A 23,477-nucleotide genomic window follows, 5' to 3' on the forward strand; every position below is an offset into this window, starting at 1 on the left:
ACGACCGATAATATTCCGTAAGCATAACTATCAAACTAGTTATAGTACGTCGTCATAACCAGCTTTTAGCGTAACACGAAAAAACTCAACCTATGGGCATATTGTATCTTCATCGCTGTCACAACCACTATAGTTCAGTGGACTTGAGACAACTTGGAAAAGACAGCAACAAAATGAACAACCAACACGGCATGCTTATTACTATTTCTTTTTCTTTCATCCAATCACAGCGAGCTGGTTAGTGAAGTTCCTGCGAAATTCGTAATCACCAGGCCATGGCCCGGGCGGCAACAGCACGGCGAAACGAATAATAAGCGATAACGAAAAATCGCAAAATATGCAGATCCGCTGCATCGGCGCCTGTCGGTCGTTATAGCATATAAAGTGGAAGCACTCAGCTGTTCGTAACTTTGCGGAAAAGAAAAAAAAAATGGCGTGATGCAAATTCCTCGAACAACCACATCCATGCCAGTAGCGTTATCAGGAAGAAAGTGGCAAAGCCTTCCTTACATTTTTCTTTAAACTCGGCTCTTGTCTCGGGAGAATGTTTTTTGCGGCGCAATTATGAAAAACGGTAGAAAGATAAGGAGCGGCGAGCGAGGAACAAAAGTATTAAGATAATAATTAAGGCCAGAGTGTTGGAGAAAATAAAGTACAGAAGAAAAAGAAGCTTCGGGCTGCAGCCGAATAACTCTCTGTATAATAGTCATGTACGAAAAAAGCTGGTCTGTTCTGAAAACTAAAACAACTTCTTACACAGGTTTAATTCTACCTCCTTTAAAGCGATCGCATAAAAGCCGCGAGTATCAAATTGACAACGTGGAATTACAAGCGACCTCGATAAAAGGTCAGATTGCCGTATCAGAAACGGCTAATCGCGGACAAGTCCACGATTGAGAGCGCATTAGTTATAGGAAAACTGCGCATACAAAACAAATACGCATATATGCATGACCAGCGCACCTTCGTCGTGGGCCGCACTTCTGTATACACTCGTCGGCGCCGGCTTTTTTTTTTCGCGTACAACGCCGCCGCCACCGAAATCTGTAACTCATAACAGGCTTCCGCGGAGGCTTCCCGAAATGCTGAAATTTGAGTGATGAAGGGGGTTACAGAACCAGGAGAGGAAGCGAAACATGCTGCGATCGATTGCTGCTTCCGGTCTGACCTTTCGTACGCGATAAAAGCGAGCGCCGCCAAGACATCGGCGGGCAGCACGGCCTATACTACTGCACACATGCGTTCGTGCAGAGATGGCAAATACGAACAGACGACGCAAGCAGACGACACGTGTGAAAGAAAGAAAGAAAGAAAGAAAGAAAGAAAGAAAGAAAGAAAGAAAGAAAGAAAGAAAGAAAGAAAGAAAGAAAGAAAGAAAGAAAGAAAGAAAGAAAGAAAGAAAGAAAGAAAGAAAGAAATGCCCCCACCTTCCCGAAGGGAATCGTGAGGAAATGCGAATGCTTTTCTTGCGCCGAGAGTACACGGCGTAGTAATTTTAATGGCGTAAAGCTGGACACATCGCCCCGCCACGGTGGTCTAGTGGTTATGGCGCTCGACTGCTGACCCGAAGGTCGCGGGATCGAATCCCGGCCGCGGCGGCTGCATTTTCGATGGAGGCGAAAATGTTTGAGGCCCGTGTACTTAGATTTAGGTGCACGTTAAAGAACCCCAGGTGGTCGAAATTTCCGGAGCCCTCCACTACGGCGTCTCTCAATCATATGGTGGTTTTGGGACGTTAAACCCCAGATATTTTTAAAGCTGGTCACATCGACGCGCTCAAGTGTCTCCCTTTTGGGCGCCTCTTTCAACGAACGCTTCCTACGTGCGTTCGTAATCACCTCAAGGATGTTGCCACCGCCTTCAGTGCAGCACAAACGCGTTTAGAACGCGCTGTTTTCAGGCTGTGTCAAGGCAGCACAAAAGCTACAAACGCGTTTCAAACGCACTGCATTGAGGCGGTGGCGCAGGGAGGAGAGAGAGCGAACGGCGAGAGGAGCGGCGAAGCACTGCACCTACCCTCTCCTACACTCTCTCCACACACGCCAGAGCGCACTCCTCCTCTCCACTCACTCTCCGCTACTCCGCCCGCACCACCTGCTCCGGTTGCTAGGGGGGGGGGGGGGTAAGCGCCCGCGCCCGCAGCTGTTGCTATGGGAGAGGGAGTGAGAGCGGGGAGGCGCGCGGACAACGCCGGATGCCTTACATAGCCCGACTAAGAAATGCATTCGCATTTAAAACGAACTGAAAGGTCGTGAATCATTTAGCAAAGAGAAAAAGCAAACTGCAGTAATCCTGCTTCAGTGTGTGCGTGTGTGTGCATGTGTAGGTGTGTGTTTTAAAGAAAAGTGTAAAGATAAAGTTGACACGTGCCGCTGTCGCTGTTTTGTAAAATTTTGTACAAAAGTATATAGCAGAAGGAAGAGGGCGGGAACATCGTTCGAATATCAGGGCGGAAGTGCACGTCTTCTTTTATAACCGGACATCTTCAATTGCCAAATCCCTGAGAAGATCGCCAAATGTCATTCTCCCCGAAACAACGTTAATTCATTCACGTTATAAAACACGTGGAGAGAGAATGAGGGCGCGGAACAGGGAAACAATACACGATCTCGTCCATTTCGCGAAACGCGCTAGCGCTTCCGTAAAGTTGCGACACGAATTGCAGGCGAAGACTCGAGCGCAGGAAAACACATCGTGGGAGTTTGATTTCCCGACATAGCTTGCTGCCAGTACCGAGCGTAAGCTTAGTTGTTGAAAGCAAACTAACGTTCGCAAGATGACACCCGGTACACAATAAGTCTGTTGAATTGGGGCAGCTATCGGTTTAAATGGGACTCCACCTATCAGCTGAAAGGGGACAGCTACACTTCGCGACCTCCGTTTATTGTAATACGATTTCTCAAAGGTCAAGCAATGCGGCACGCGCGTTCGGATGTGCACAAGAGGAACAAGACACGTGGGTAGCTAGGTAGGTAGGTATACGTACACGTGCGCTCTTTCTAATTGGACGACTCGGCCCGGGGATGTTTTTTACGCCGGTGCAACGAGGTTTCGTATACACACGAGGATCAAAGCGGGAGCTCGAAAATCTCGTCGCCATGGAGACGGGAAGCAAGAATGTGGAAACAGTGACGCTTAAATCGCGATGCGGGAGCGGATTTTAAGGCCTGAGGAGAAGCGAAATGAAATAAGGAAATAAAAAGACGGAAATTGGGAAGCTTGTGCGCGTCGGTCGCCAAGAGAGAGGGGTTGGTTGGAGAATGAAATCAGGAAATGGGGAAGCAGGTAACGCAAGACTCCCGCCATTGAAGGGAAAAAATGCGGGAAATGAGGGGTAAAAATGGCCGCAGACGACAGAGGCAGAGAGAGAGAGTGTGTGTGTGTGTGTGTGTGTGTGTGTGTGTGTGTGTGTGTGTGTGTGTGTGTGTGTGTGTGTGTGTGTGTGTGCGAGAGAGAGAGAGAGAGACGTTTCGAACCTACTGAAGGTCTCCAATACAAAAAGAAAGAAAGAAAGAAAGAAAGAAAGAAAGAAAGAAAGAAAGAAAGAAAGAAAGAAAGAAAGAAAGAAAGAAAGAATACGCGTAACAAGAACGAAAAGTAGGCTTAGCAACCGAGTCGGGAGCCGAAATGAAATCGGCTTTGGGGCGGGAGACGCGGCGTTTTCAGTAAATTAGTCGTCGCTACAGCGCGGGACTCGTTGTTCAGCGCAGTTTGTACAAACGGGAAAGCCTGGGGAAAAAGAGGGAGAAGCTAGACGCGAGCTCCGGTTTCCGCGCAATTGAGGTTGTTTTTCGCGTGTACCACGCGCGCGCCGCTTCAATGGCTTTTCCTTTCTTCTTTTTGCAGTACAAAAAAAAAAAATTGTAAGGTGAACAAGTGGAGGGCTAAAGGCGCAGCTTCGCAGCGGCAGGCAAGAAAAGGATTGTACAGATTAAGCGAAAAACGAGCGCCATTCGTTCGCGTGGCTCCGAAAAAATGGGTACAGTTCTTTTAGGGATTAGGGAGCGCCGCTCGGACGCCCGCGTTGCGGGACTTGTTTTGACCGGAGAGCCGTTGGAAAACAGAGCGGCTAACTCGAGTCATTAGCGCGCAGGCCTTTGGGATGGCACGCGCGAATCCCTTCCGGCGACGGAGTATCTAGTCGGGATGTAAAACGCGACCAGGAAAACAGTTTCGCTTGCGAGTTTTTTTTAGACCATTCCAGGAAACAAGATGGCCTTTGTTGGTGTTTTGTCACAAATTTCAACGACCAGTTGTGTTCGGCCAAATACGCGCTCGTCGAGTGAGGTAGCTTAGTATAGAACTCGCTCGCTTCGCGAATTTCACGACGCAGCAATGAGCTGCAGCGTTTATGACCGACTGCGCACAGCGCACGGGATGTCGTTGCACGCGTCGATATGCCTTTCGTTGTTGCTCTGAGGTGTTTCATTCAATTTCGTTGATACTTTATGCAGAACGCAGCTATAGCTCTGACGGTGGTAAGACCAATTATGCTGAATTTACCTCGACGCGAATCGCTCAACATATCTTTGCAGTCTTGAACACGGCTTCCGATAGTCACCATTTCGAGTAGACTTGCGGATGAAGCAGCAAAGGCACCATGCCAGACAAGACTCACCGACGGGGGAAAAAGACGAAAAGAAGATACCCACGGCTTGACGCTGAGTCATGAGCTAGACGATCAGGTGGCAGCTTAGTGGTATGATAAGCTAAGGAGAAAGGAATGGTAGACTCTGAACGCAAGTCGGATATTTACTATAAGGAAATAAACAATGCCGCAATAGCGAAATTTACATAAACCAGATCATGATACACCACCCGTACATATAAAGACAGGTAGAGTTTCGCTAAGGTTGAAGGCTGGTGTTGATATGGCGCAACTACAGCTGATAGCTCTGCACTTCGACGGGACAGACAGGAAAGATTCAGACACAACTGCACGACAAACGCTCTGTTGTGTGAGAATCTTTCTTGTGTGTGCTGTCGATATGTTGCGCTATCCAACCCCAGATAGGCCGAGTTTTCTTTTTCTTTCTCGCTCTCTTCTCTCTTTCAAATCGAGATCGCTCTGTTGAGCTCGCTATGCACATAAGGGCGAGCAGAACAGAGACTAAGCGACAACCGTCCTTCCTCAATATGACGTCGACGCAAAAATGTCTCGGCCATGCCAGCCACAGCTCCATCCGAGAGTCTGCTGAGCACACGAGAATTAAACAGGGCGGCTCAAACAACGCCTTAAAAGGACACTAAAGAGAGAAAAGCTATTTTTCTCCTATTAGCAAGTTACTCTTTCAGGCTACCAAAATCACCACCACTGCCGCGAGAAAACGCTTCTTAAGCGCGAGAACGCGCAAAAAGAAAATGCAGGTGGCGACGCCACCTCGAAGTTCCCGCACCAGTCGCCATGACGTCATAGATTTTGACGGCGTCTACAAGAGCCTACGTAGTTCCTAATCTGTGAAAGTGAAGTACATTGTCTTTCTTCCACGGAAGCCAGAGAACTAACGTGTCAAGTTTCAAGAATTTTCGTTGCGCCAATGCGGCCAAAACGCGAGAAAACGTTTTTAAATCCGCGACGTGACTATCAGAGATTCTGGCGGGAAAGCTTTGAAACTTTCGACAGATTTTCTCGTCTATTATTAGAACTACGGTGGTGAATTGAAATTGACGACACTAGAGTTTTCAGTAGAATTTATGAGTCTAAACTAATTTATCGCATCATTCAGTGTCCCTTTAGTGGCCACCCACCCACGAACAACGAGACTGGAGTTAACGTGGAGGTGATGAGGGATGCAGGCACAGCGCACGACAAACGGCTGTCCCACTTTATTCCGACGCCAGCGCTTAAGAAAGAAGGCGCCGAAGTACTGAAGAAGACACCCCCGCACACGGCGGCCGCTGCAGTTTTGAGAGCGGTGACGAACTTCCGACAGGGGCAACGAACGATTCTACAACGCGGGCGCCGCTGCTGCCGCTGTAGAAAGGCGAGGTCAATCAACCGAAAGCGATGACGTACAGTCCCGCGACGCGACGCTGTTTCACGACAGCCACGCGAGCGCACGCGCACACAGACGCACACGAAGTCACCCCGGCGGAATCTGCAACTGGGTGTTCCTATAGAAAAAAAGTGCGCATATACATACACGTATATTTACACGCTTCGACGCCTCAACGTCCCACGCGAGCAGAGGCGTGGAGAGATGGATCGCAGCACGTTGTGATGCCGACGCGCCCCCTCAAGAACTCGCCAAGACGTGACTGTGTGTATTTCGAGTTCTCCATGTTGCACGATCGACACTGCGGGAGACTCGGGGTGGTACGCGAAGGGTCGAAGAAATATCGAAGGCGCGGGCCTTATCCAAGCCATATGTGTGGCGCAGCTGGCAAGCCAAACCTATACGTCACCTGCGTACGCGCATTAGAAATGCGCGGAGCGGGGAACTGAAGGCGAAAGCTGCCGCGCTGAACGAAAATCGTAGCTAGGCCAGCGTCATTCGTCGGCGCGGTATATACGGCCACTGACACGACTGCTCAAGGTCTCCGATTCCGAAGGGTGGTCGAGTCAAGAAAGGCAAATAGTAGATAAATGTGATAGCTGATTTTTTTTTTTTTTAACCCGAATGGTGGTGGTGCTGATTCTGATATATGGAGTTTCACGGGGCAAGTACCAGGTATGTCCGACGAGCGCCATGAGCTTTTTCTTCCGAAACGACACTCGATTTCGAAAAACAGCGTCGCATAATCTGTTACTCGCTTCACTCGAGCCGAGATGTACGTCGTTCTTATTTCGTTTTTCGAAAGGAAACGAAAGCAAACAAAGAAAAAAAAAAGGGACCGACAAGACTTCTGAAAGCGCAGAATCGAAAATAGGCAGTTAAATGGGCAGACGGACAAAACTGTGCGAAGAACGAATACATAGGGGTTTGCGTCGGTTATAATATATGTAAAATATTACGAGGAGGTGGAGTTAAACGGTCCGCATTGCACAGGACAGACGCCGTGACAGACCGCGCTTGGTCCATATGTCTCGTAACAAGCGCGGTAACGTGTTACTCTCACAATGGAATAGGACAAGTACAACACGGAAGAATCATTGAGAAGGCTAGGTGGCTGCACAGAAAGTAACCGGTGATGTTTTCGTCCGTGTAGTGCCTTCAAATACTACCCACGGAAGCATGCCCGAAAAACACACACACACACACACTCCCTCTCTCTCTCTCTCCTCATAACTTTTGTGACGTTCGTTTCAGTATAGTTTAACAAACCGGCGAGCCTGCTTACATTCGCAGCGCTTCCACAACACGAAGGCGGCAGCCAAACGGAAGAAAAGACAAGGCGCACAGCGATACGCGTCATCAAGGTCTACACCGGCACCCACCGCGTATAGCCAGTATAGCAACGACAGTGCGACACGTGTGACAACCGACGCGTCGCTATTTTCCGTCACGCCCGGCGTCTGCGGGCGGCGCATGCACTATGCATACGCTTCGGCTCGGCTCGCGCAACGCGGCGCATGCAAAATGGACGGTGCCAGCACCGTCGCGCAAGCAACGCACAAACGCACAGACAGTGGCGCGCGCCGCCTGAAAACGCGGGCAAGCATCCAAGACATCCTGCGCGAGAGGGAAGACACCAACTGACACGCGATGCACGCATGGCCAGTGAAGCCTTCGAGCGCTTATGCGAAGGTCGTTCGTCGCCAGTCGCGCAAAACAGCGGGGAGCGCTATAACGCGATGCGACCGACGCGTCGGTTTCTGCCTAACTCAACGTCCTCGTCGTTGTATTGTCTCTCGACTTCCGCACGGAGACAGTATAGTGACTTGAGCGAACGCGGCCAGTAGTAAGAATCGCCGTTCCTGCGGCTCAAGTGGCATTCGCGGTAAGGATGAAGGTCTTGCCCCTGGAAGCGCGTCGCTCCGTAACGCGACAACTGGCAGCCCGGCCTGGCGGCAAAACACGCCCGCCCCTTATATAGACTAGACTCTAGTTTTGACTTATATGAATGCCGTCGTCGCGATTCTGTCAAGGCATCTGGATCAGGAAGTAACGCTCGCCCACTGTTGAAGAGAGCTGAGACGGCAATGACTATACGGTTGAAAAGCAGATCATAAGTTACCGGTGCGCGTGCATCGCTCCCGTGTTTTTTATGACCCAACGAGCAGGCATACAGGAGTAGATCCCTCTCGATATGGATCTATTCGTAAGGCCAGTCTTACTTAACTCAGTATCATAGACAAATGCCATCACACTTGGCGGAGCTAACAAAAAGGTTTTGAAAGGAATCATCCTTTTTCTCTTGTTCTTTTCCCGATATGGAAGCGATAAGGAACGACACTCATGTCATAGAAGAAAATGATGTTTTCACTATTTTGCGATTTGTACGGTATGCACGTGAAGCCAAGTACGCTGCATTCTATGTATAGAAGGTCGCCCTATGTATACTTAACAGCTCTATAGCTTTATTGTCAGAGCCATGCAACTGACGAGCTGTCGGTTCTCATCTTAAAGACAACCGCCGTTTAGTTTGGTTTGGTTCGCGTCATGTCTCATTTATTAAGCCAATCACCTAGCCCACCGATGCACGTAGCAGCAAAACTATGGCACCGGCCGATGCGCAGATTACGAACCAGCAAACGCACGACTGTGACAGCTGCTGTCCCTGTGGCAATAAGAGGTATACACCTGCCTCTCTGACACACTCAAAGGCGCCGCAATAACCTTACTCGCAGGCTGACACCTCGGAGGTCCCTTCTAGTATGCCTTACGAAAGAGCCCGCATGACGTCATAGCGCAGGTAGCCGCTCATGTTGCCGCTGGATGTCGCAACGTACTACAGCCGACTATCATGAGCTGCTGACAGCTGTAGCTAATAGCGTGAGCACCGCCTACGAGCTGTCACTGAAACTGCATTACCGTCTGTCTGTTTGCGAAACCCCTTTCGCTTGCCGACTCCAGTCGATTCTGTTTCATAACGAGTATCTGAACGTCCTAAAGCCGATTCATACGACTTGTGTCCTGTTAAGCAGTTGGAGCAAACATGAGATAGACGGACGAACACTGCTCTCCTCGTATTGATGTCAATACGGAAATAATGTGAGAAGACTTATATCATGACACCGGCTCAACGAGCTTCGGCCAGTTCAGAGCGAGGTAAGTAATACAAGTCGGAAGTCGTGACGCAAAGAGCGAAATGTTAATGACACACAGCTGCAGCATTCGAAACAGACGCGCTAGTCAAATTAAACGCCACTGATTCCTACACTGGACGAAACAGAGACGCAGAAAAACGTGTCACTGAATATGACCGCTAGTAGAGGAAGTCGTTTTGACGTCACGGTGACGTCGAGTGTTAGGTCTATTTTATCGCCATAGCAACCTACAAGTACAACGATTTAGAACGCCCCGAAAAGCCGGGCCAACCAACAGTCGCCTACCTCTGGCCAAGGCTAAACTACAGGCTGCGACACGGATGCCACCCGTATTCCAAAAGCCACGTGACCGCGGCTACATGGGACTTAAGCACACCCATTTGCTCCATATTCGCCCACCGAAACACAGGCGTGGCAGCATCACATCGAGTCCCAACAAATAAGGCCGCACTTAAAGAGCGCGTTTGAGTTGCCGCTGTCAATTGCCGCCCTTCGCGCATATCCACGCGCGTTGGCAAACACGGCAGCAGCATGCACACCCCCTCAGGCTACAAGATCCAGTGACAACAGGCGCCGCACACGCAGGACCCACCAATTACGCTTCATATTTCAAGACGAAAGGAAATCGCAGAGACAAGATAAATTAGAGGTCTAGGCGTACATGCACGTCGACGGCAAAGAGGCCTCGTAAAAGGCAGCAAATACGTCCCTACCGTTATTTAAATATCGGTTTAACGAGGTCGACGAGAGTCGAATTAATTCGTCATATCGAAAAACCACTCGAGCGAATAACGTATTTATTCAAGAGTAACGTCCTTACTTGCTTCTCAGCCTCAGAGATCAAGGAGTAAGGCTTGCAATAAGTAGAGAGAAAACACAGATTCCAAGTCGCTTGCGCTGAGCGAGTGGCGCTCTGTAGTAAACTAATGCTCAACCTGCTATGCTGTTTCACGGCCGGTTTCCTTACAGGAAAGCGGCCTGCCTGAAACCTGCATTTTAATGAATTTATTGCAGGCATGTCTGAATAAATGCCGAAACACTCTGACGATGACGGGTGTTCTGTGACGCGTTTCTTTGTCCACATCAGCACTCAAAATACGTTAATTCAATGGAGACAACTTCGTTACCTCACGATATTCAGCACGTTATTATTTACAAATGCGTACTGGTGAATCGAGAGCGTCGCAAAACCGTGTTTCGGTAAGTCAAGGCTAGACTGTATGAAGAGAGACTTTCAGTCACGAACGGTATGAACATAGCATATGGAAAATCATCTCCTTTAGAAGGCCTTTCACATATTGTCCGTGTGTTTTCAGTTCTCGATGACGAAGTGGTGCTTTGGAGCTAAACTGTAACAGCCATATAAATAGCTATGTGCAGTCGTAACAAATCAACAATATTCCATTAGTAAGCCTCACGAGAACCGCCAAAAGAATGGGCTTAAAAGATTGTGCTGCACAAAAGCGATACTGCCGCGTCCGCAGCGTAAAATCCGATCAAGGCGAATGTGCCGGGAATAGCTCGGATTCCGAGCAGCTAATGTGGCGGAACCTATTTGATGACGTCATCACTGGGTAAGCGAGAGGTGATGAACAAAAAACAGAATAGTTATAGCTCGAAGACGAAAGAGAGCTGCCGCGCAGGTCGAAATGACGTCTAGCGGAGACACAAGCACGCAGATACATAAGCGTCGTGCGACCCGATACCCTATTAGCCGCGCCACGCACTTTCAGGACAGCGTGCGGAGGCACGCGAACGTGTAGAGACAGCATTCGCGCACACCGCCGGCGTCATTAGCGAGAGACTCTCCCGTGTACACGATCGATAATTGCCCTCTCGTCTGCAGGGCCGCGCGGTTTCACTACGCCGCGGTGTCGCGCTCCACGGTGGCCGTTCCACCCCGGAGCTCCATAATCGTATACCGCGCAGCAGCTGCTGCGACAAACCCTTGGGAACCACAGCTTACGCAGAGAGAAACGCTGACTGGTACTGAGCTCCGACGTGCGCAGACTGTCGTGCCACCTGTGAACGCAAAACCGAACTAACGACGATCACTTTTGGAGCGACCGTGATCACTCGTTCACTCCAGTAATGTTGCGGATGAAGCTGAAATAATAAAGTCTAGTTTCACTAACACTCCGATTAGACGCAGAAATGGAATTTGTGGCTACTCTTTCTACCGATTACTACACCGGTTTTTCGCAGACATGTAGAGAAGAATATATAAAGAGAGATTTATATCGAGCAAGCAAACTTGTAGCGGGCTTTATCATTCATGACTGCACGATGCGCGCGCGCAATATGAACTTGAAGACACATGCGTCGACTGTTGCGTCATTTGTAGGATGTTCTCTATGTTCAAGACGCCCAATTCGGCGGCGTCCGGTTGTGCGGTATACTCCGAACTAATTCTGAGTTCCGACTTAGTCCAACATTTCAAACGTACCTAAATCTAAGCAGCCCGAGATAATTTGAAAGGCTGCAAGTGGCCAACAGCGTTGTGTCAATTTAGCGGTGTGTTCACGGAAGATTTTCGCCGCCATCAACCACAATTTGCCGGTACCCAAAACCAGGTCTATCACATTTGCAAGGAAAGAGAATTCGAACGTGCAATAACACCGTGTATACAGTTCCCTGTATGCACGGTGTTATTAAACCCTTTATGCAGTTCCGTATACAGTTCTGCGAAGAGAACACGAGTGTGTTCCCTTTAGCGAACCGAACTGCATACAGTTCAGATGTACACTTATACAGTTCGGAACTGTATACAGTGTATACAGTGACACGTCAATCACTCGAGTGGGAAACGTCGCGGTGAGCGTTGCGTCACGCAGAAAGCGTGAAGTGATAGATCGACAATACGGTGCCGGGGGGGCCAACACTGCGACATCGAGGAACTGCTGAAGAAGAGAACAGCCACGGCAACCATGGCACCCTGACATTCCCAACGTCAGGCAATTTCGTCTCGTTCAGCTTACGAGCTTCGCAGCATGGAGTACGCCGTGCTCACGAAGCACCGCGTGCGAGACACCAAGACACCCGGGAAAGCTTCACAACGAGGTACTCGAAGGTCGAAGACGCTGCACTCGGCACACGACCGAGCAAACATGATTGCGACAGCGCCGTGCAAACGCTCGGAGCTGGTCCGTCAGCGCCGGCTTCAAATGCGCCGCGGAGACAGCAGCAGCAGTAGAGGAACGGAACGGGGCAAATCGAAGGCGACTGCGAGGGATGACGGCCGCGACTGTCATAAAAGTGGTGAAAAAAGCATAAACTTGCGCGTCTCTCGAAAGTTCAGAGCAGCGCGCGTGGGAGAAGGCGGACTAGCCTCGCGGCAACCCGCTTTTGACTTTACACACCACCTTAATCTCGTTCCACATAAGCACGCGGAGCATCTTAAAGAGCAGTGCTTGTCGCCGGGGCTTGGTGCATAATGATCCTTAAACAAGAAAACGGACTAAAAAAAGAGGACAGGACGAAAGCTGCACATTGCCAATGAGCTTCATTAACAGGCTTTCTTTCTGCGCTGGTCTCGGCAACTAAGTGACACATCTTTGCGGAAATGTTCCACCTAAACTTACGTGCAAGGCGATTAAGAGTGACTACCTAAAGAAATTAACAGACGCTACTTCGTTCGCGCTGCACTGAACTAGCGAGCAATGGAGATGCAAAACGACATCGGGAGAACAAAATGGCGTTTCGTCACTTCTGCGGAGACTGCGGGTATGCACGCGAGCAAGCGCAGCAAACCCGCTCGTACGGGGACAAGCTATGCAACGTGCATAACCCGATGGGCAAACACTTTTGAGCGAGGCGTAAGACACACAGTCGCGCGCTCGCTCTCTGAAACCACGACCTTGCAAGCCTGACGCAGCTGCAACGAGCAAAGAAAACGAGGACGAGTGAAGAAGTCTTCTTCTTCCTCCTCTCTCTCGTCGGGGGGGAGTCGATGACAGCTGTCAGTTAGCGCATGCCTCACGGCTCAGCGGCAACGTGACGTCAGCGCGGAGTTCGTTCCCATGCGTGTGCGTGTGCGCGCGCCTCGTCAGAAGCAGCGCCGACTCACCCCAAGTACGGAGCCCACGGTCTCGAATACTCCTCCACGAGAAGCCGCTCAAAAAACACCGCCGACAGAGCGCTTCCAATGGCGGACAGCATGGAGAGGATACGCGGTTGCCTTTGAAAAAAAAAAAAAGTGACTTCTTGTCATCGCAGCGAAAACGAGAGACGCGGTTCTCGTTAATGTTGCGCTCTTTCTCTCGTGGTTCTTCTCCAAAGAGATGAAAAGCTACGACGATTCTGTGATGTACCGCACACCGTCCGATACACAGCAGAATCACCACATGTTGGTGTGCCCACATGTTGGTGTGCCCACAAAAAAAAAGATGGGGAAGCACGACACTGCGCTGTGTTGTGTGTCACCCACAACCTCCTTGGTGTCACCCTTCTTTTCTTCGTCTGCGTTAGCCGCGCTGTTAGCCACGACTAATATATACCAACTCGCCCAGTATCCCATCCCGCTTAATGAAGCATTCGACTGGTTGCGTCACAACGTTCTGAGACGCACATGTCGCTGAATCACAGCTGCTACTTCGTGCTGCTAAGGAAATTAGTGAAATTTCAGTCACTTTAACAGGAATATACCTCAATGATTTATTTTCCCGCTAAAGCATAGTTGCCTAATTAAAAGGCGCTTGGAACATTTCAGGAAAGGCTAGGAATTTTTGTGCGATGTAAACACTAGCTTTACCATTCAACGAAATAATTCACAGCACTATCTGCTCCTTTGAATTTTAGCTAGCCCCCCCCCTCCCTATTTCCCTATGCTAACACAACTCTAGCGTAAGGAACGCTAAGTGACAAAACAAGCAAAAAAGAAAGTCACTTCCTTTCTTCTCTACCTTTCTCTAAACGCTCAACACATGACCTCCGAGATCGGGCAGCGCGCTCTCCGCGTGCTGTGTAGCATCTCGGAGGCGACGTTTGGAGTATAGCCACTCTGCACGCAGCCAGGCTATCTATAACCAAACTCGGTTGTCCGTTTATGTGGAACATACCGGACTGAACGAAACCGCGCGAAGTTGTGTGTGCGCCACTGCTAGTTACCCGGGAGAAGGTAAAATTCCGCGAAGCGTTTCACTCGAGTCGAACTCTGCATATATTAAAAGGAAGGAATGCCAGGACTTTATAGATGGTCCGAATAACAAGATGGTAATGAAAAAAAAAAAAAAAGAAGAAAGAAAGAGACGGACCGAGGAGACGATAAACATCACTTACGTGTAAGGCGAGTGTCCTGGCGGCGTCCATTTGGATGCACGGAAAGTAGCAACGGCAGCAGCGACGAGGGAAATATTCAGTGCGCCGGTGGTCGCTCTCTTATCAGCGCCTGCGAGAAAAGCAGAAGGGAAAAGCGAAGTTCGTGAGAAGATTGCCGCGAGGCCAAACACGTAAAACGAACAGAAACAACAAGAGAACTTAGAACTGACTGTGGAATGCAGGTATAACACACACATCTTGAGACATAGAAAAACAGAAATGTGATTACGTGATCGCAGTGCGTACAAAGCGAGACCAAACACGCAAAACAAACCAAAACAACGAGAAAAGAACACACAGAGTTGACAGCGGAATATAGGTAGCATACACACCGCAGTACACAGAAACACAGGAATCAGATTACGCGATCAATGTGCGTACAAGGCGAAAAAACAAACACACACACACACAAAACGTAAAAGTGGCATTGCGAAAGGCAAAAGAAAAGCAACCGGCATTTTTTTTTTTTTTTCGCGAGTACGAAGCCTAGTGATCTCGCAGTTTGAGAAAATTAACGGCAGTGTAAATCAAGCTCCCACAAAAAAATTTTTGAGCGGGGGCTCTTTTACTGGCTTTGCATAACGGAGTATCATGATGCCCAAAGACAATATTTCTGACCAAACTCAACTAGCTCATCTAACCGCAAAAAAGAGAGAGAGAGAGAGGAAGAAAAGAAAAAAAATCAGAATGGTGGTTATGCGGCTTTGTTGTAAAACTTCGCATAAACGGCACACAGAAAAGAACTACACTACACGAGCTCTCACTTGCAACAGATATTTTACTGCGCGAACACGAAATATATAGCCAGGGATTACGTGTTGTATTCTTTGTCGTCTCTGGCTATATATTTCGCGTTCACGCAATAAAACATCTGTTGCAAGTAAGCGGCCGAGCAGCGTTGTTCTTTTCTATGTCCCGTTTCAAGTCAAACGGTCCCTTATGGATTAGCCTAAGACGGCACGAAGTCGAAAGTCATGCTCCTCTTCCTCTTTTCTTCTCAGTCCCCCCCCCCCCAGCCCCCCCATAATGGATCCCCCCCAGCCCCTCCCCATAAAGCTTTCTGCGCCCAACGTGGTTTCGCACTGCCTCCGCGATCGGAGGCGTTGGAAGCTTTCTGCCCTTTCATTTTGCAGTGCCTTGGGATCGGCACATCTTTGATCAAGCGAATGTATGATGCGATGACGTCACCGTAAGACGTCACGTTATGTGACGTCATAATAATAATAATAATAATAATATCTGGGGTTTAACGTCCCAAAACCACGATATGATTATGAGAGACGCCGTAGTGGAGGGCTCCGGAAATTTAGACCACCTGGGGTTCTTTAACGTGCACCTAAATCTAAGTACACGGGCCTAATGACATCACAAATTCTGGCGATCTGTCACGTCATCACATGATTTATTTTGCATCACTTCATCCTGACACTTTTCGCGTTTGATAAGGCATCTAAGGCGCTCGCCTCAAAAACAACGTGAAAGAAAAACAAAGTAGCAGATGACGACAGCAGGGTGACCAATCTCAAGAAACCACGAACCTGACCGCCTATATGTATACTATACGTCACAGGGAGGAGGCGACGCGAGAGCACTACGGACCACAGCAGTAGACACCTTGAGTTTTCGCTACAAACCCTGTCGAGCCCGCTGTGCCTTATCGAATGCACCCGATCGTTCTACAAGACTCCATTAATCACAAGCTCCGTTCTCGACCGAAACCGTGCCCCAGAGCGACACGTGGGGAAGCCAGATAGCAGGCAACAACGTCGGCGACGCGGGCGCAGTGATAAATGTTGCAGGTGGCAAAATCTGATTAACTTGAGAGTAGCGGGCGAGTTTTTGTCAGCGTTGGAAAGTACGGAATACGTACGGAAAACGACAAGATATTGCTCAATCAAACGCTGCTGCCTCCGAATTACTGCAACCGGTCCTTTATTTCTCGCTCTTCCTACCTCCGCGATACACACACACACACACACATCCTGGTCCTTGAGAAGGCGGCAGTGGCAAGAACTCATTAAGTCTCGAGTTCCTCCGAACTACAAGACAAGGCGCACCTTTTGTACTTCTTCTTGACTCGCATTTTCCCGCGAAACGCCTCGCTCTTTTACTCGCAAGAGCCCCTATCCGCCAAACCACCTCAGATGCCACAAAGTGTAAGTATAAAGCAATCCCCAAGTCGGAAACATATAAAGAGAGAATCAGTAGCAAAAGCGGCAAGGTCTCGGCGGTGCCGGGATGAAAAATGTCCCACCTTGGAGGGGGGTGTCTATGTGTAGGGAACAAGGCGAGGCCTAAAACAGCGGGTGGGGAGAGACGACGGACTCCATAACAGCGAGCGAGTCGCTCGCGGTCACGTACTACATTATAAATAAGGTCACGGAGCGCCGAGGAAAACGGCCTAGCCGCGACGAGGCCGCGGTAGAAGGACAAGACCGCAGTGGTAGACAGACACACGCGACGTCGATGAGAGTCCCGGCCCTTTCTCGTTCTCGCTCTCGTCCTCACGCTCTTGCCTCCGCTCCTTCCCTTACTTCCCGCGAAACGACGACATTCACGACGCACAGCTAGAGCTGGAACAGTGACGACGGATCAGAGCGGCGCCCCGCATGCGAAGGCATGGAAATGCAAAATTGCGAGGACGGGCTCGGAACCCTATATTACGACGGTCCTCCTCACTGCTCGCAGCGCTTCATATTGAGGTCACTGTCTCCCCCCCACCCCCCAACTCACCCCCCTCAAAAGAAAAAGAAAGAAGCTTAATAATAAGAGGGGCAAATAAGGAGCGGTACGGAAGCGAAGCCTGCGGGAACCGCCGGTTCGCGGAGGAATATTATTACAAGAGTCGGCAAACGAGCGATAAAAACGGGGGTGTGTCTCTTCGCCACCGAAGTTCGGAGCTGTGCGGCAGAGCCTACCCTCAAGTTACAAAGGAGACCCACCCTTCCCAGCGCGTGCGAGCTGAGCCCCGTTATTGAAGTGAGATCATTTGACATGTGCGCGTACAGTGCGTTGCAATGTCGCGCGTCCTTACATCCTGCGATGTGCTCGAGGTATACCCTCGGCTGCCTAATGTTCCGTTAAAATCGATTTACATATGCGTCACATTGTGCGACGCAGTATCCCGCTGTTTTTTGTTTTTCTTTTTTTGTTGACATGAAAGAATATTTCATTGCCCCTTCCGTTTAACAACAGCAACGACAAAAGAAGACTATTTCAGCATTTTCAAAACTCGGCCAAGCAATTTCAGCATCTCGAAACTCGCGCAAGTTACCAAAGTTCTTAGAAAACGAACGTGATTTGGCCACGACTGCGCGCTTTCAACTACCAAAAAAATAACGTTTTTCCTCAAGATACGAACTAAGAGCTTAGTATAACTTTGCAGATTGATGGGCTTCATGGACAACATATGGGCTTCATGGACAACATGGACAACAAAAGAGGGTTTTCTCACGGTTGAGGTGAAGAGATCGTTTCCGGAACGTGCGCAGATGGTTCCCAAAGAAGCGGCTGCTACATTATTTTACGTTTTCTGTTAGAGACAGGCTTAAGTGCTGTAGTACATGGTGAGATATAATGCGTGGAAATAGTCGCTCAGGCGGAGAAATTGCCGGCCATGTCTGCCAGGCTTACCACGCCTGTGGCAACGCCATCACCAACACCACCGCCACCACCACCTTACTACATTGCGCTACTACGACCAACAGCTCTATCTACCAGAATTTCTTCCGAAATTTCACCTTTGCCCTGCTACCGTGCCCTCCGATATACGTTGTCACGAGAGACCACGCGACCGATATCAGAGGCCATGTCAGTAAGCACCTGAAGTACGAATTATCGGCAATATACGCTCAGTCGGCTCTAAAAGAAAACGCTAGTGACGTTGTACACATGGACCGAACGACACTGAAATGCATGATGCATACTGTCGGTTTCGCCACGATTTAGAATACCGCAATGGCGCTATCTTAAGCCAATCAGATAGACTGTTACGGACGTTTGGACCAATCAGAGCTCAGGAGAAGGCGAATCCGAAAACATCAGGCTGATAGCGACAATGTGAAATATAGAAGCCCCAGTCGCCGCGACGTCGCTTTCCGAACCGCACGGCAAACTGCCAGCCATCGAAAAGAGACATCTGCTACGACGGAACAGGTTTCTTTAAAACACTCGACGAGCTACTACCAGGCAGTCGACTGCAGACTGCCGTGCAATGCCAGCACAGCAGCCCTGCAACCGCCAGAAGAACACAGGGGAGACTTTGACAAAAACTCGGCGCGCGTAAAGATAATCCGACAAGCACGAGCCGAAGCTGCAGGCTACACGCCAGGTCGCGGCTGGCCAGAGATAAGGATCTCACTTTCGCTCGCCCCGGCTCGGAAAAATCCCCAGCAGCAATAGTATACGGCTGTATAAAAGGAGCAGAGATCTGTAGATAAAAAGAAACGAAACGAATAAATAAAGGGCACCGCGTCGTTAATCACGCCCGCAACTGCATCATCAAAGAGACAAGCGCGGTCGCAGTTTACGAGGGGACGGGCGATAAAATAAGACAAGGGGAGAGAAAAGCCGGGACGGCGGGTGCCCGAGGAGACCATCTCGAACGTCAAGACACCGAGTCGGGACCCTCTCCGTGACTTCTTATACAATCTTAGTACGGATGGATGGGTAAGGATTTGAAGGCGGAGGATGAGTGGGTCAATCAGCCGATAAGAGAAGAAGCTTTCAAGTGACTCAATCGAATACGAAAACATCTCGACCTTCTTGTAGGGTACAGGAGATTTTCTTATGCCACTGTAAGGCAAACGAAGGCGTAAGAGCGGCGAAAGATTTAAAAAATAAAAGGAAGGAAGAAGGAAAGAAAAAGAAAAAAAAAACGCCGAGAGGTGAGACTCCTGGAATGTAAAAACAGTCTGAAAGAGCAGCAGACGTGACTAGCGTGGGCAATGTTCGTTCATCGAATTCGAACCATACGTCAGATGTTGGCGCGGTGTAAGCTGGCAGCGCGGGCAACTGGTATCTGCCTCGCGAGTCGGTGGGCGAAAAATTAAAAAAAAAAAGGACACGACTTTGATGTCTGCGTAAGCTAAATGGACAGAGTTATACCAGTTTCTTCTTACAAGCTACCGGCCGATGCGCAACAAGAGTATACGCTCCGGTCGTCTCGAAACAAGCTGGCGTGGGACGGTCGCTGACAGATCGAGCCGGCCGGGACCCTGGCGCCGTCTAAATTGAAAAGGATGGCAGCGGCCTGTGTAAAGGCGAAGATGTAGCCTATAAGACACGTACGTCCGTCGGCTCCTCTTTCTCTGCTGTTGTGAAGACGGGGGATACATGCGGTACACGGTGCAGAGCGAGACACCGATGTTGTCAAGAGCAGACTACACGAGAACAACACGTGGTGACGTTGCATTTGCCATCTGCCCACCTCCGAACATGTATGCCTATGTAACCGAGACTCAAAGAATGCAGGCATAGCAAACTCGGCGTTTTGTCTATGCATATGCGAACGCACGCGTACAGGTTCCGGCAAATATTACGACCCGCAGAATTTTTATATTGGTGTACTTATTACAGCACACACTTCATGACGGAGAGAATAAGGCGACAAATCCTGAACTAGGCGACGCAACGTTACCGTTATAAAGGCGGACTGTGAACTTGACCCGACGTTAACTATCATTCAGCCATGTTTAGCCGACATTAGACACCATGTAGCCAACAGCGATCAGCATTACCCAATGCCAAACAATGCTGGTACCTTGTTAGGGCAAATACAGTAGCTCACGACACCGGTCGCCGCTCGTTCACAAATCGCCGAAGATGAAAAGCCAGATGCAAGTACAACAGATACCGGAAAACAGCGAAAAACAAGGTGATTGCCGGAGGACTTTAAGTTGACTTTTTCTGCGATAAAATTCATTCTATCTTTCGTCCTGTCGCCTTCTTTTTCTGCGTCCGTTGTGCTCATAGATTTTTCGTCTTCGGTCATCTAGCCCACTGGCCCAAGCTTGCAATTGTCGCTGAAGGGGGCGAGGGGGCGGGCGTATGACAACGTAGTGTCATATCTATAAAACGCACAATGAAGCAATACCAATCTCCACCCACGCTTACAGACCCTGATAAGTACTATATTACAGACCACGCCAGCTCTTCTGGAGTACATAAAGCCAACTTCGCGTGTGCTTGTGACAGTGACCGCGTTTAGTCCTGTTGTGTATGACAAGGGCTATCCATCAAGCACGCCTCCATGTCATGGGACCGCGATGCGAATCAAATTCGGCGTCCTTGAAAAAGCGCGCCTGGTCTCGTATAAGCGCAATGCGTCTTAACAATTTTCGTTGCCAACGCACGTCGTCTCGAGAAGGCGTTCAATCCGTCACGATGACGAAGCGCCCGGATCCGCCTCACGTCTAAAAACGACGAGCAGTGGTCCTCGCTGAACGACCACGCACCCCCATTACTGAGATGCTATTCGCTCAAACTACGCTCATAACGTCAACCTGAACAAAAGAGAAGCCCATCTACATAAAACTCCGAAAACTTTGCACAAAGATGAAAGGCCGCCAAGCTACAACTACGCTGGGTTCGCCGAAAGAAAGAACGGCCATCCTCATTTCCTACTTGCAGTTCGCAGAAAACACACACGCTGGCTATTTCGTCGTACTCTAGAGTCATTGCCTAAGGACACTCGCACATTTAAATAGTGCGTACAGCGACGCCTAATTGTTGCAATTGTGTCTAGGACTTTGTTATCTCTCTCTCTCTCACGCGCGCAGAGAGAGAGAGAGTGAGTGACTGTGTGTGTGTGTGTGTGTGTGTGTGTGTGTGTGTGTGTGTGTGTGTGTGTGTGTGTGTGTGTGTGTGTGTGTGTGTGTGTGTGTGTGTGTGTGTGTGTGCGTGCGTGCGTGCGTGCGTGCGTGCGTGCGTGCGTGCGTGCGTGCGTGCGTGCGTGCGTGCGCTTCTTTACCCGACACATCTCAAGACATCGACCACGCGATAAACGTCCACACGCAAAACAAAAACCATTTCAATCCGGTCTTCTCTTCCGTGGCGAAAGACGATAAGCGTCGCACTGCCTAGAAGAGTCAGCGCGCATGCGCAACACGACAAAATAAAGTACCCAGCGCGCACCGCGAGCATGGCAACGATGTCAACACACGAATCGCCCATCGTCTCGCATCAAGGATCCGTTACGTAATAAGCAAGCAAGTCGCCTAGTGCCCGAAGCGAGACACACGAAGGCGCCTCGCTGACGAAAGCAGAACCAAGGCACTCCGACGAAAGCCAATTAGAAAAAGAAACAAACCAACAGCACGGTCCACGCAGACGTAGGAAAGAAGTAAGGGAGGAGCATTAGAGTTGTGCACGCGAAAACTCGATAGCCGAGCTCTCGACCCTGCTCGCTACACCACGACGCACGACCAAGGCCGTCACCGGGCTCGTTACACAAGCGCACGACAAGGAGAGGTAGGCTGTAAAACGAGGCGCGGGACGCTTTGGGCAACACCCATCAAGGGTTCTTTTGAGGCACCGCCGCGACCAACGTGGCTGCGACAGAGGGTGGGGAGAGAGCTGGTGCCCGGCCGTTGCAGAGTCACATGCCCACGGCCTCCGAGATTCCACCCATAGGGATCACAGAGGCCGTGCCATATCCGTAGTTTCGTGGGCTGGTGTGCTGGCATGGTGCTTGTTGTAGATATTGTGGACAGGATGCCTGTTCTGGACATTGAAAGATTGCAATGACTGTTCCCGTGAAGGACACTCGAACAAATTGTTGGAAACAATGGTCTGGTTCCGCTTGTTGCATATGTAACCACGTTGTCGAGTTCGCCATCTTTTCGACTATGATTGACCGACAGGGCTGCTACGTATGGGCCTCGCTCATTGACTCAAAATGCCGCTATAACCAAAAGTACGGATAGCAAGTGCATATGCATAAGCTAACTACTGTTATTCCGTCTTCAAACTGCCTTGCAACGTGTCAAACGGCCTTACGACACGGCTACGCTTAGAAAAATACGATTGTTCCTAAATAGGCCGATTAAGTGCAGCAAACAAAGCGGCGGAAACGTCACGCACGGAAAACCAGACAAATACGTAGAATAAAATTCATTCTAATGGGAAACGATAAATAGAATAGAAGAGTTCTACTAGAGCTCGCTTTATATAGTACCATAGAAATTGGGTAGTCAGCCGAGTTGAAGTGATGCGTACGACTCTTTGAGGCCGAGAAGGGAGACAATGCAGTGGCGGTCACTGCCGATGTCCCGGTGCCCGCCTCGTTACCAGGATGCGCACAGAGCGTCGAGTCGCACAGAAGGAGGAGGATCCGCTCTGGCAGCCGAATGACAGGTTACGCGACGCAAAATCCGCTTTCCCGCGGCGTCCGCACAGATCACAGAGGAGACGCCGCGGAGCGCGCCTCAATAAGGATGTCGCCGCAGTCTGACACGCACGAGCAGGGCACCTCGCGACGTCAGTCTTCTACAGAGTTGTAACATCCTAGCTCACGGCCAGGACTCACACCAGACTTCTGCTCGCCGTACAAAGGAATTGTAGAGGCTCGACCACTGCGTCCGTCGAGTCTCCGCAGAAAGAGAGAGAGAAGGGGGGGGGGGGGGGAGAGGTGCAGCATGACGCAACGGTATCGAGAACCCCTTAGCATCGAGGGCTTGTCTACATGCGTTACAAACAAGAGACCAGCTGCCGCGCCGCTTCGCCCTGTATTGTGCGCGCAAGGCTGCGACATGCGGTTGTGTCGATCGCAATCGCCCCGATCGAGACATTTCCAGCGAAACGAGAGCTGCGCGACTTCGCCGCGCGTGTGCACACAGCTGGACGGTGTAAAGAGATCTCGAGGCGAGGTTGCCCCGATAGGCCAACCCAATAACCGCTGAAGTTATACCCGGAGGCGCGAACAGCATAAAACGCGTAGAACACCAATTACGCTGCGCTGCAGCAACCAATTTCATTCTGCGTACGTGACCACTATAGCAACAAGAGAAGA

The 23,477-nt window shown here is 49.9% G+C and overlaps 1 protein-coding gene across 2 annotated transcripts in view; it reads right to left on the minus strand.

Annotated features, from left to right (window-relative positions):
• Window positions 1-23,477, minus strand: part of LOC119404753 (uncharacterized) — a 116,325-nt gene that overhangs the window by 47,117 nt on the left and 45,731 nt on the right. For both annotated transcript variants that reach the window (XM_049419007.1, XM_037671416.2), the window contains exon 2: window positions 14,429-14,537. The gene's annotated coding sequence lies outside the window, so the exon portion shown is untranslated. The remainder of the gene's footprint in view (window positions 1-14,428; window positions 14,538-23,477) is intronic.

The sequence above is a fragment of the Rhipicephalus sanguineus genome, chromosome 9 (assembly GCF_013339695.2).
Source record: "Rhipicephalus sanguineus isolate Rsan-2018 chromosome 9, BIME_Rsan_1.4, whole genome shotgun sequence".
NCBI classification, from domain to species: Eukaryota; Metazoa; Arthropoda; class Arachnida; order Ixodida; family Ixodidae; genus Rhipicephalus; species Rhipicephalus sanguineus.